This window comes from Nicotiana tabacum, chromosome 13, assembly GCF_000715075.1.
Source record: "Nicotiana tabacum cultivar K326 chromosome 13, ASM71507v2, whole genome shotgun sequence".
NCBI classification, from domain to species: Eukaryota; Viridiplantae; Streptophyta; class Magnoliopsida; order Solanales; family Solanaceae; genus Nicotiana; species Nicotiana tabacum.
Genome location: NC_134092.1, coordinates 66634863 through 66646969, shown reverse-complemented (window position 1 = coordinate 66646969; position 12107 = coordinate 66634863). Strand labels below are relative to the sequence as shown.

The 12107-nt window shown below is 39.2% G+C and overlaps 1 non-coding gene across 1 annotated transcript; it reads right to left on the bottom strand.

The window, feature by feature from the left end:
- Positions 1 to 651: 651 nt before the first annotated feature.
- LOC142168454 (small nucleolar RNA R71) lies at positions 652 to 758 on the bottom strand. Its single transcript, XR_012698316.1, has one exon. It is a non-coding gene; the product is annotated as a small nucleolar RNA R71 (small nucleolar RNA).
- Positions 759 to 12107: the final 11349 nt, after the last annotated feature.

The window sequence follows — 12107 nt, the reverse complement described above, 5'->3', positions numbered from 1 at the left end:
CTTCTACGAAGGAAGTATTACTATACGAGCAGAAATTGAAAAACAACTGCGACAACTGAAGAAGGAAAAAAATCTCACCGAGACAACAGAAAAGGTTAGGCAATCCTTAACCAAAGAGCTTATGGCTGGAAATGGTGAAGATAATGTGGATTTGGCTGTGAGAGAAGCATCCCAACGAAGAGAATAAGCTGCACTGGATGCTGAGGGAGTAGATATTAGAGAAGCGCAAAACATCTATGAAGAAGAGAGGGTCTCAGACTTAATCAACATCAACCCTTGCCTAGGAGACCACTTGGCGATTATGCTAGACCGGTCTACAATCAAGGTTTATCAAGTGTTAGACCACCTCCAATTGTAGCTAACAATTTCGAGTTGAAGCAAGGGTTACTTCAAACCCTTCAAAACTGTTGTGTTTTTAGAGGGAAGCCAAGCGAAGATCCAAATACACATCTAATGGACTTCGAGGAAATTATGAACACCTTTCAATACAATGGTGTGTCACAAGATGCAGTGTACTTAAGGCCATTCCCTTTCATGCTCAAAGATGATGCAAAGCAGTGGCTTCGAAACTTACCTAATGGATTGATTCGAACATGGGATGGGATGACCAAAAACATTCTTGATAAATATTACTCATCGGCTAAGGCGGGCAAGTTTAGAAGAGAAATCCATAATTTTTGCCAGAAAGATACTGAGACTGTGTTTGAAGCATGGGAGAGGTTTAAGGAGATTATTACAATGTGTCAACATAGCGGAATTGAACTTTGGATGCAACTCCAGGACTTTTGGGATGGATTGACACCGGCCTCACGTAGAACATTGAGTAATGCAGCTCGAGGTCCGTTGATGAAGAAGACTCTAGAGCAGATAGTCACAATTCTTGACGAGTTATCTGAAGATGTAAATCAGTGGCCTTTTGAGAGTGCTGAAAGAAGAAGATCGACAGGTGTTCACCAGGTTGATGCAAAAATATCTCTGTAGGTACAGCTTGATGCTATGGCTAAAGAAATATGGAAGTTGACCTTAGCTATAATACAAAGTGAGCCTTATGCAGCTTGTGATATATATGGAAGAGGGCATCCTACTCATGAGTGTCAAGCCTCAACTGAGGAAGTGAATGTTGTGGGAAATTATAATGCAATGGGTCAGAGGCACCCCAATTTTTCATGGAGTTCACCTGGAGGTACTGAAAATGCGTGGCAACAAAATAACTCTAGACCTAAAGGACAAGGAGCTCCAATCTTCCAAAATCAGCAGAGGCAATAGTTTCTGCCTCAACAGTCCAATCAGCCTGGTCTAGAAGATCTAATGAAGGCCTTCATTATCAAGACAGATTAGAGGTTGGATTCTCACAGGGCAGCTATCAAAGAATTGGGCACTGGTTTTTAAAATTTGGAGAGACAAGTGGGACAGATTGCAACAATGTTATCTGAGAGAGTCCCATGTACTCTTCCAATTGAGACTGAGAGAAACCCCAAAGAAACAATGAATGTTGTGACCTTGAGAAGCGGGCAAGTGTTGAAAGATACCATTCTAATCCATAAAGAGGTGGTACTTGAAAAGAAAAATGGGGAGCAGCTGAAGAATGATATTGATAAGAAGAATAAAGGCAAGAAAGGATCTGACAAAAAGAAGAAGGAGGAAACTTCGAGAAGATATGAATCTAATGAGAGCGAGCATATACCTCCTCTACATTTTCCTTAAAAGTTATATAGAGAAAAGCTGGACAAGCAATTTGAGAGATTTTTGGATATGCTGAAACAAGTTAATGTAAATTTTTCATTCATAGAAGTGCTCTCCCAAATGCCAGCTTATGTCAAATTCTTGAAGGAGATCCTGACAAAGAAGAGAAAGATAGAAGAGACCTCAATTGTCAAGCTCACAAAGCATTGCAGTGCGATATTGCAAAACAAACTCCCACAAAAGTGTAGAGATCTAGGGAGTTTTACTATACCTTGCTCTTTAGGCTCTATTAATTTTGATAAATCTTTATGTGATTCTGGTGCCTCAATTAACTTAATGCCTCTATCTATTTATAGAAAACTGGAGAAGAAGATTGGAGAGATAAGGTCAGTGCCAATATCTTTGCAGCTGGTAGACCAAACGACTCTGATACCCAAGGAGATAGTGGAAGATGTCTTAGTTCGGGTAAATAAGTTCGTATTTTATGTAGATTTTATAGTAGTGAATATGGAGGAGAACAAAGAGGTCCCACTCATCTTAGGAAGACCATTCTTAGCAATGGGTAGAGCAATATTAGATATACACAAGAGAAAGCTCATGCTTAGAGTGGGTGAGGACACTGTAACTTTCGAGATGAATGCAGAAATGGGGGTGAAAAAGGAGAAGCCAGCTGCAAGTATTGAGCGGAAGTGAAGGGCTCGAAAGAGAAGGCTACGGAGAGTGAGAAATATAAGTGTGGGGTGCACCCTACGAAGGGTGAGAAGAAGTTGTCGGCATGGATGTGCGCATTAGTTCGAAGGTGATGAATGGATCCCGACTTCGACTCAGACCCCGACTAGATATTCAGGGAAGTTTCCTTTACCTTATACTTTTTAATTATGTGTCATGGAGACATGCCACAACTTAAAGTGTGGGGTGGGGGATAATTGTATGTTGTATGTATATGTGTTAGTTTAGTTTTTGTTTTAGTAGTTAGAGATAGAAAAAATTGAAAAAACATAAAAATTGAAAACAATTCGATTTTTCCCGACGATGGATATCATTCGACGGGTTTCTTGAGGGATTAAAGTCGAAAGGAAAAATACAAAAGATTTTATTTTGTAGGTAGTGTAATGATTCCCCCTTGGTTTTTCTTTGTGTCGCGGTTCTTTTCCAAGGGTTTTGTTTGAACCGGGTGTAGTTAGTTTTTTTTAGGAGTAGGAACCCTTGTGCTATGATTTGAATTGAAAGCAATATCTCTCAACTTTATTATGCCTTGAGAATAGTAAGTGTTTTAGTTATGATGCTTAGGCTCAGTTTTTGACTCTTTTATAAGTATCTTAAATTGTTTGATCTTAACTTTGCTTAACTGATTTGACTAGAGTGTCTTGATGAGTCCGATCCTGAGTGAGTTATGTGCCAGGTGGGTGTGAGATTTTGTGTATCTGTACATTGCATTTTATGTCTAGAACTTGCCCCGTGTGTTTGCAAAGCGAAATGGTAGTTTTGTTCAGTCTTGGAAGTGATTTAGGCAATTTTTTGTTGAGCCAGTTATATGCTATTACCCACCTAATTGTTATGTATCTTAGTTAACCCATTTGAGCCTATAATCCTATTTCATTGGCAACCACATTACAAGCCCTAACAATTTGTTTGAATTGACCATCTATTTGAATGTTGTACCTCTCGTGAGTACTTGAATTTGATATGAACTTTGCAAATGTTGAAGTGTGGGGTGATTGGGTTGGCTTTTGAGTGGAACTAATGAAATAAGGAGAAAGGTGCACTGTTTTAAACAAAAAAAAGTAAGAGCCACTTGAATTGAAAAAGAAAGAAAATAATAAGTGTATAATTGTGAAAAATTATTCTTTGATAGTAGTAACTCTTGATGTAATTGTGCTTAAAGAAGTAGGGAGTTAATGTATATTGATGTGAAGGTGGAGTTTTGGTTTGACATAAATGTGGGGTTTTTAACGATGAAATGTATGTATTAAAGTGCTTAGGGAGGTGTAGTCACTCTTATATCCAAATATATCCTACCCATCCTGCAGCCTACATTACAACCAGTGAAAGTCCTACTTGATCCTTGACTGAATGAGCTCGATTAGTAGAGTAGTACACTATGGGCAAGCCTATGGTGTATCTTTTGTGGCATATGAATGTTATTTCTGAGAGTGAGTGAATTCTTTATATCTTGAGTTCCTGATTGTTCTTAATTTCTGTTGTGTGTGGAACTACTCTGTATTGTTGTGTGAGGGCACTAGATTCATGAAGGAAAGGTAATGTCATTGACCTCTGTGTTAGAGTAAGTGAGCGGGTTATAAATAATGTGTGGTTCTTTTGAGTCAAATCTTGAGGCTAGGTGTTACGGTATTGTACTTAATCTGTTTTAAATATTCTTGGTATGATGAGTTATGAGAGTTGTTTAAAAAGGTCGTGTCTATGTGAAGTGTAGTTTGATTGCTCGAGGACGAGCAATGGTTTAAGTGTGGGGTGTTGATGGTAGGCTATAATCTCGTGTTTTAGTCACTTATTACACTCCAATTTATTGCACTTTTATTGTGTTTGATCTTTAATCGCTAGTGTTTTGCATTTATTGCGTGTTTTATGCCTTGTAGGAGTGATTCCGAGCTATGTAAATGTATAGAATGAATTTGAGTTATTTGGAGATTTGAAGTCTGGGTAAAATCCTAAGGGATTAAGTTGGGATCGCGTTCGGGGGTCAAAAATCACATATGGATGTCAAAACGCACGAAAAAATCCATACTCTGAGAAATCCCCACAGCCGCGGCGCGTGGGGTGCTGTGCGTGTGTATTTTTCTGCTGCCTGACAGATTTCAACTCTCTGGATTTCCCCACTAATGCCCCGCATGGAGCGTCGCCCCATGCAGCGTGCCTGTGAAAATTTTACAAAGTAATTGTCCTATTTCGCATAGGAAAAGGTGATTTCATTTGGGCCCGACCCTACTTAGTATAAATACATGGAAAAACATTGTTTTCTGGACTTTTGACATATTGGAGACCTAAGGAGTCTAAGGAGGAGTTGGAGAAGCAAAATCACAAGGAGTTCATTATTCAATCCTCACTCAAGACCCGAGTTTGGATCGTTTTATGTTTTCCTTTACTTTAAACATATTTGTGATGAATTCCTCCATGTCTATGGAGTAGTTCCCTTTAGGTTTTGATGGATTTGGTGTATTGATATTTGTTTGTGGATTATAACTCTAGTTTTATGTATTGAATCGTTTTGGATGATTTAATCGTTGCATCTATATTCACTTGTTCATGTAATCGAGAGAGGCATAACTTGTGACATCTGTGCATTATAGTGTTGGTTGAGTTCATTAATTCTTCTTAGTAATCGAAAGAGGCTAGTTGAATCATTGATTAAACCTAGTTAGGAGGATAATAGAGAGAGGTTCTCCTAAAGACCAATCCACTACACATTCTTGCATATCTTCACAGAGCTTAAATTGGTTCATATTGCGAGGTTGAGACTTAATCGAGAGAGGAGTTTCTACTAAACAATTATACTAATAATTAAGTGAATTCGAGAGACTCGCTTGAACATTAGAAGTGAATTATCTAGAGTTAAATCCCAGACAATTATCTTGCACATATCCTATCAGAACCCTATTTTCTCCCATTGATATCTTCCTTTTCTTAGTCCTTGCTTTGATTGTCATTAGTCAGTTAGCTCTAGATTCTTAGTTAATTTTAGTATTAATCGCATAAATCTAAATTGTTGATCATCTTGGATAGCAATCTAGCTACAAACTATGATAATACTGTTTAACTCCAATCTATGTAGATACGATATTATATTATAATATATTCGACTAGCGAGCATATTTAAGTGTGTGTTTTGCGCTCGTCACCTGTGCAACCACAGCCTCTCACCCAGCACCGCTTCTGCGGCCCCTTCTCCGCATCTGCGACTTCGCAAGTGCGGAAGTTTCCTTGCACCTGCGCCCCAGACCTTCTTCACAAAAATCGCACCTGCGACGACCTCCTACGCACCTGCGGCCACTCCTTCCGCAGGTGCGATTACACCAGTCTTCAGCAGCAACAGCATCTCCTAAAATCCGAATTCCAATCCGTTTCAAACCCGAGGCCCCCGGGACCCCATCCAAATGTACCAACACATCCCAAAATGTAATACGGACTCAGCTGAAGCCTCAAATCACGTCAAACAACATCAAAATTACGAATCGACGGCCAAAAACCTTTCTTCCACTTTCCAACCTTCAAATTTCGCTGAACGCGTCTGAATTACACTTAAACATTCAGGAATGATGCCAAACTTTACGCACAAGTTACAAATCACGATATGAACCTATTCCAAGGCTAGGAACTCCAAACGGACATCGATAACATCAAAATCCACTTCAAACCAAACTTATGAAATTCTTAAACTTTCAAAATGCCAACTCTCTATAATAAGTGCCGAAATGCTTTCGGACCACCCGATACTCAAACCGACCATATGACCAAGTCCAAAATCATCATACAAACCTATTGGAACCTTCAAATCCTGATTCCAAGGTCAAACCTTAGTCAATTCTTCCAACATAAAGCTTCCGAATTTAGAAATTTCTTTCCAAATCAACTTCGAACTTCCCAAAATTCAATTTTGACCATACGTACAAGTCATAATACCTGAAGTGAAGATACTCAAGGCCTCAAACTGTTGATCGACGCGCTAGAGCTCAAAACAAGCGATCGGATCATTACATTCTCCCCCACTTAAGTATACGTTCGTCCTCGAACGTGCCAAGAACTGCTCTGGAGTTGTCCAAAATCATTGTTTAACACCTCGTGCACCTACCCGTGCCACCACAACCCAAGTGAGCACGTTAGCTCGAGCCATACTGAAGATCCTTCCTATAACCTTAGCCAACAAGCTTTAGAACTATAAGGCTCCATTAAAATTTCCTAATGATTTAAGATTTTAAAGTGCGACAATGGTATTCGGGAATAATGTATTCGAGTATCAAAGGAGACCTATGGGGTGGAACCACATTATTTTGACATCAAAAGTGTTTTAATGACGTGATTTCTTTGAGTATAAGTGGTATGAAATTAAGTAAATGAACTCCAAATTCAGTTTTGATTGAATCATTAGATCCATATTGAAATTACACAGAGCCATAGCAAAACGAATCGTCGAATTCAAACATCGTATGAGAGAGTTATGCCCATTTTTGGGCGAAATAGAAATGATTTCTCATCATCAGCGCCCAGGGTAGCGTGTGGCGCTATCCCTGGCACCGGGAATCTTGAGGTTCTGGAACTAGCGCCACAGGTAGCGCCACACGCCACCTGTGGCACCCGAAAACACTATATACTCATTCGGGATTCATTTTACCCCATTTCTCTTGGCCGAACTTTAGGGTTTTCCTTCACTCTCTCAAGACCTCCAACTCCCCCCATCTTCATGGTGAGGAATACCTACTAATTTTGTGTTTCATTCCATCAATTCCACCCTAAAACTAACTCAATCCTCCATAGAATACATAGATCTTCAAGAAATTTCTTCAAGAACTCAAAGGAGGGTTTTGCAAGATTTCTTCCAAAAGGTAATCCTACACCCTTAGACTTACATGTATGGATATATTATGGGAATATGGGTATGAATTAAGTATTGGAACTTATGGTATGGTGATTGGAAGCCATAAGTTCCCAATTTAAATACATAACCATTGTAGAGATTGAAAGGTGATTATTTGATGAAATTTTGTTGTTTGGGTGTGGATGGATGGTCATGTATGTGATGTTGGAAGTTATGAATTGTTTAAGAATGATGGTGGGATAAATTGTTGGCAAATGGTAGTAGTTGGATGAACTAATTCTATGGTTAAGAGATGTAGAGATTCATGCCTACTAGGTTTTTGATAAAGTGCCTAAATGGTCTAAACTATGGAATTTGTTACTAATATTGGTTCCAATGGATGTTGTTATTGTAGATTGATGTTGCTTAGTGTAGTAGATCGTTGTAGTATCATTAAGGGAAGAATTTGAGGTATGTTGGCTTAACTTTCTCTCTTAGAATCGAATTCCATAATGTTTCCATAGGATCAAGTATGATTGGCTCAAAATTTCTAACTTCTATATTCCGGGTTATTCCCTATAAACTTGATTATTCCGAGTAAGCCTTATGTCAAAATATAGATGTTCAAAGTATGGTTTGTGTATTAAAATGCTATGTCTTTAAGTCGTGTTCCAAATAAAGGTTATGATGCCAAATTGTGTGAGAAAATCTCAATATTCTTAAGACTCTTAATTGCTCATATGTGTACCTAAACTCTTGATTGGAAATGTCCTATTATTGATAATCTATAAAGATGGTTGGAAGTGAAATAAGTGAATTGGGGATATAGAGTGTGACCAACGTGCCAAGAATTTAAGTTATAATTGTGGCTAGTAGTGAAAATGATTTGAGAGGATGCGATAAAGAATATGAAATGAGCCTCGACTCAATTGTTTAAAAAAATAATTTCAAAAATAGAATTGCCTAAAAGCATTTATACTCAATTCATGCCCATAAGTGGATGTTTTAACTAATGCTTTGCTTTATAAACATATCCAGTGTAGCTTAAGTTGTTACATACTCAAGTGTTGAGATTGTATATTATCATTTCTGGGAAAGAGTATTGCAAGAATAAATGGTGTATTGATTGTATATGATTTTGATGTGTGTTTCTATTGCTGGTCGGTATGCCCCATTCTTTGGGAAGAAACCTTTTGTGTTTAAAGTTTCCATTACTAATGAATTTGAGGTATATGATTGCTGAAATATTCTATATGTTGATATTTGATGGTGATCTTTGAATTTGAAAGAGGTGAAAGTGTGGGATATGAAATACGGCCATCGTGCCAGGAATAAAGAATCTTGTGAATGGCCAAATGAGCCAAGGAAATATTATTGTTGTGAATGACTGGAAATTCTAATAAGAAGTTATACAATGTGAAAGATGTTGAGGTGAGTACAATTTTATTTATGTTACCTCTGCGTTCAAATAAAATCAAAAATATTTTTGGGAGCATCATTAGCAAAACCGAGGAAGGGTGGGTCATAAGGCCCAAACCTAAAACTACACGTGCCGGTGTAGGGGTAGATTATGATTATTCCCCTTATTTGGGATGAAATTGAAATATTGGTGAAATTGTGATATTATTTCCCTTAATTGGGATGAAACTGGTAATAATTGTGGATTGAAAAGTCAACCCACACCGCATATGTGGGAAGGCGGCCTAGCTGATCGGGTGGAGATCGGACGCCATGTTACGCACATGGTGGTACTACTCTTGGTAACAACTTTCTTTTGCATCACATGTCAGACCACATTGTTCGTGGGGAGATGGCCTAGCCGATCGGGCATGATTGGACTACGTGCTAACAAAGACGGTGGCATATCGGTGCTAATGATCTCCCAACCAAAATTGTATAAGAAGTTCGAATTTTGAAAATTATTGTGTTTTAATTTGGATATTGTTGATTGTGGCTTGTTGTTTCTATGGTTTTCCTTTTCTTATATGGACATTCCATTTTGAAAGAGGACTTTTAGCTTTACATACTAGTGCTATTTGACGGTACTAATGTCCCTTTTGTCGGAGGCGCTGCATCTTTAATGAATGCAGGTAGTTCTACAATAGGCAGCATTGATCAGTGATAGCAGTACACTCTCTTCAGCTGACTTGGTTAGCCCCACTTCATTTCGGGGACATGTATCTTTTGTTTCACATGTACTGTGTTTTGAGGTATAGTCGGGGCCTTGTTGCCGGCATTTCTATATTACTCTTCTCTTGTACTTAGAGGCTCCGTAGACAGGTTGTGGGTTGTGGTTGATGTTGGGAATTGAAGTAGAAATGTTGGTATTTGGAAATCATGTTTTTATTTATTTTGTAAACTCATAATATTTTTTAAATTATGAATGAAGCTGCTAATGGGAATAAAATGGAAGTTGTTAATAAAATCTTTACAGTGTTTGATTAATGGAGTACATCTCCTCTTTATTCATGGATAAGTTTGGGTAGAAGAAAATCTAACAGGCTTGCTCGGCCGGGTTCACTCGGTTGAGCGTCGGTCGTGCTCCCTGAGTTTGGGGTGTGACAAGAACCAAATTCCAACATCCTAAATTCTCCACGAAACCCAATTCTAACATACGAACACCGCATCAATCACCACACACTGTACCAACATGATCATGCTCCTCCGTTGAAATCACGCCATGCACCGCACAAGTCGTTTGACCATAATAGCATCCTTCGGCCACAATAGCTGAAATTTCACAAATCTGATGCCCGCAATACACCTCATAACACATGTAAGCTCGGTTCCAACTCTCGCAAAACTGCCACGATGAAAGAGATGTGTAGAAACTCATAACCACCTGCCGAATCAACAAATCATGGAGTCTTTCCTCCTGACAAGAACCATTACCTCATTCTGAATTGAATAACGATATTTGTTCTTTAATATACCTTGTATAAATCTGATTGCACTGATTTCAGGTCCAATAATCTCGTCTCACCTAGTACAAGCTGCTCATGCAATAAGCCACCTTAAACACTGACCAAAATCTCATATGACGCCATCAATGCACCAACAAGCCACAACTTGAATATGACACATAAGGAGGAACAAACTCTAGAAAAGAATTACCCAGCTCGCGTAATGAATAAAATGGTTGAACAGATGCTATGAACCCTTCTCAAAGAATGAGAAACAAAATACATAAGAATATATATAAGGAACCGTACTCAACATATCACTGTTGCGGTGTGTAACCCGATCCACACATGATACCGTTATGGCGTGCAACCCGATCCCAAACAATATACTTGTGACGGCGTGACACCCGATCTACACATAACAGTAAATAAGGAAATATCCATCAAGCCGTAATGCTTATACCTACAAAATACCCAAATATCGATCACAAGCACGCCAAGTGCAAAAATACAACCCTGGAGAGACGGATAGCGTCGTATGCTACGAAACCCAGGCACAACTAAGGTGCAATAAATGACTTGCATCTCGAGAGCCATCATGCTCATATAATAACACAAGCTACACGGGACCATAACACATGTGAAAATAATCAAGTTGTTTCACAACCCACATGGCACAATAGAGTATTACATGGAATAGATGATGATGGGAATAACATCCAACGCCCGAAGAGTCCTCTGTAAGCAATGTTATGCCGAATGAACGCATCCGACCTGACGTAGAGCACACATTCACATTAGACCCACCAACGGACCTCAAGCCGATCCTGATTATACCATACTGGGCCAACAACCTTTCGAGGATCCACAATGGCCCTATCCAGGACACACACGAGCAGCCGTCCCAATTTGGAACAAACTCTAACCGTTCACAACCAAAGGAATAAAGCGCCTTCCAGGCATAAACTCTCACATTAACGATGGTACCATAATCTCCATGCTTAGTTTAATCTTTAACAATCAAGTGACTAACATGTCACACTTATACAGATTTCCCTGTGTGATACGCTCCCATGACCTTCCGCACCAGGTAGCAAGGTTTGCTCCTCCATACCACCAACAGTGCTAATGCTAATAAGCGAATCGAGAATCCGCAAATCAGTACACAAAGCCTCTTTAAAAACATAACGAAACTCGATCAACACTCATCCCGAGTGACCCAAATAACGAGATCACATTGTCTCAATACCCACTGCAAGAACTCGATCTTTAAATACACAATGGACCCAAAATCCTTATACATCGCGCTTACATCCTTGAACCCATTAGAACCACTATTGAGAGTCACCCACTCTGTCCTGGTCCCGGGTATAACCAAACTCCAGCTCTGCTAGCACATGAACACCCTCTCAAAAATAGCCGGCTGAATTCTTTTCCTTGTACATCATATCCACAAGAAGCATAAACTCTGAGTCTTCCCAAAACTGCACATGAATCGATAAGGCGAAGTATAGCACACATTCATCAGTTTTTGCTCGAATTACCCCTGATATTTTATTTTCTTAGTCATAATAACCCGCCAATGCACTGATAACCAGAAACCGCACAAGCAGACAAACACGCGATCCAATCGTAGACGTTGGGGCTCCCCCACTTAGCTTTAAGCTACGATTACATAAACCTAGAACCCATAAAGATTCCTCCATCTCAATTACCATGATCTCGCACCTTTAACCCACCAAATTTCTCAAAATCTTTTGTTAAACGCTTTATGAACATTCCGAATCATCATCCACAATCACATATTCGACCTCTTACTGGGTAGCAAGTAGAATTCTTCATAGAAGTTTCATCAACATCACGCAACCGCTAACCTGCTCACAAAAGATAACCCACCTGTGGAATTCCATGCCGACATCTTCCAATGATGTTGCACTGGGTACAACTACCACGCGTTCAGTAAACCCTCCTGAGCCCATGCTCGTCCACAA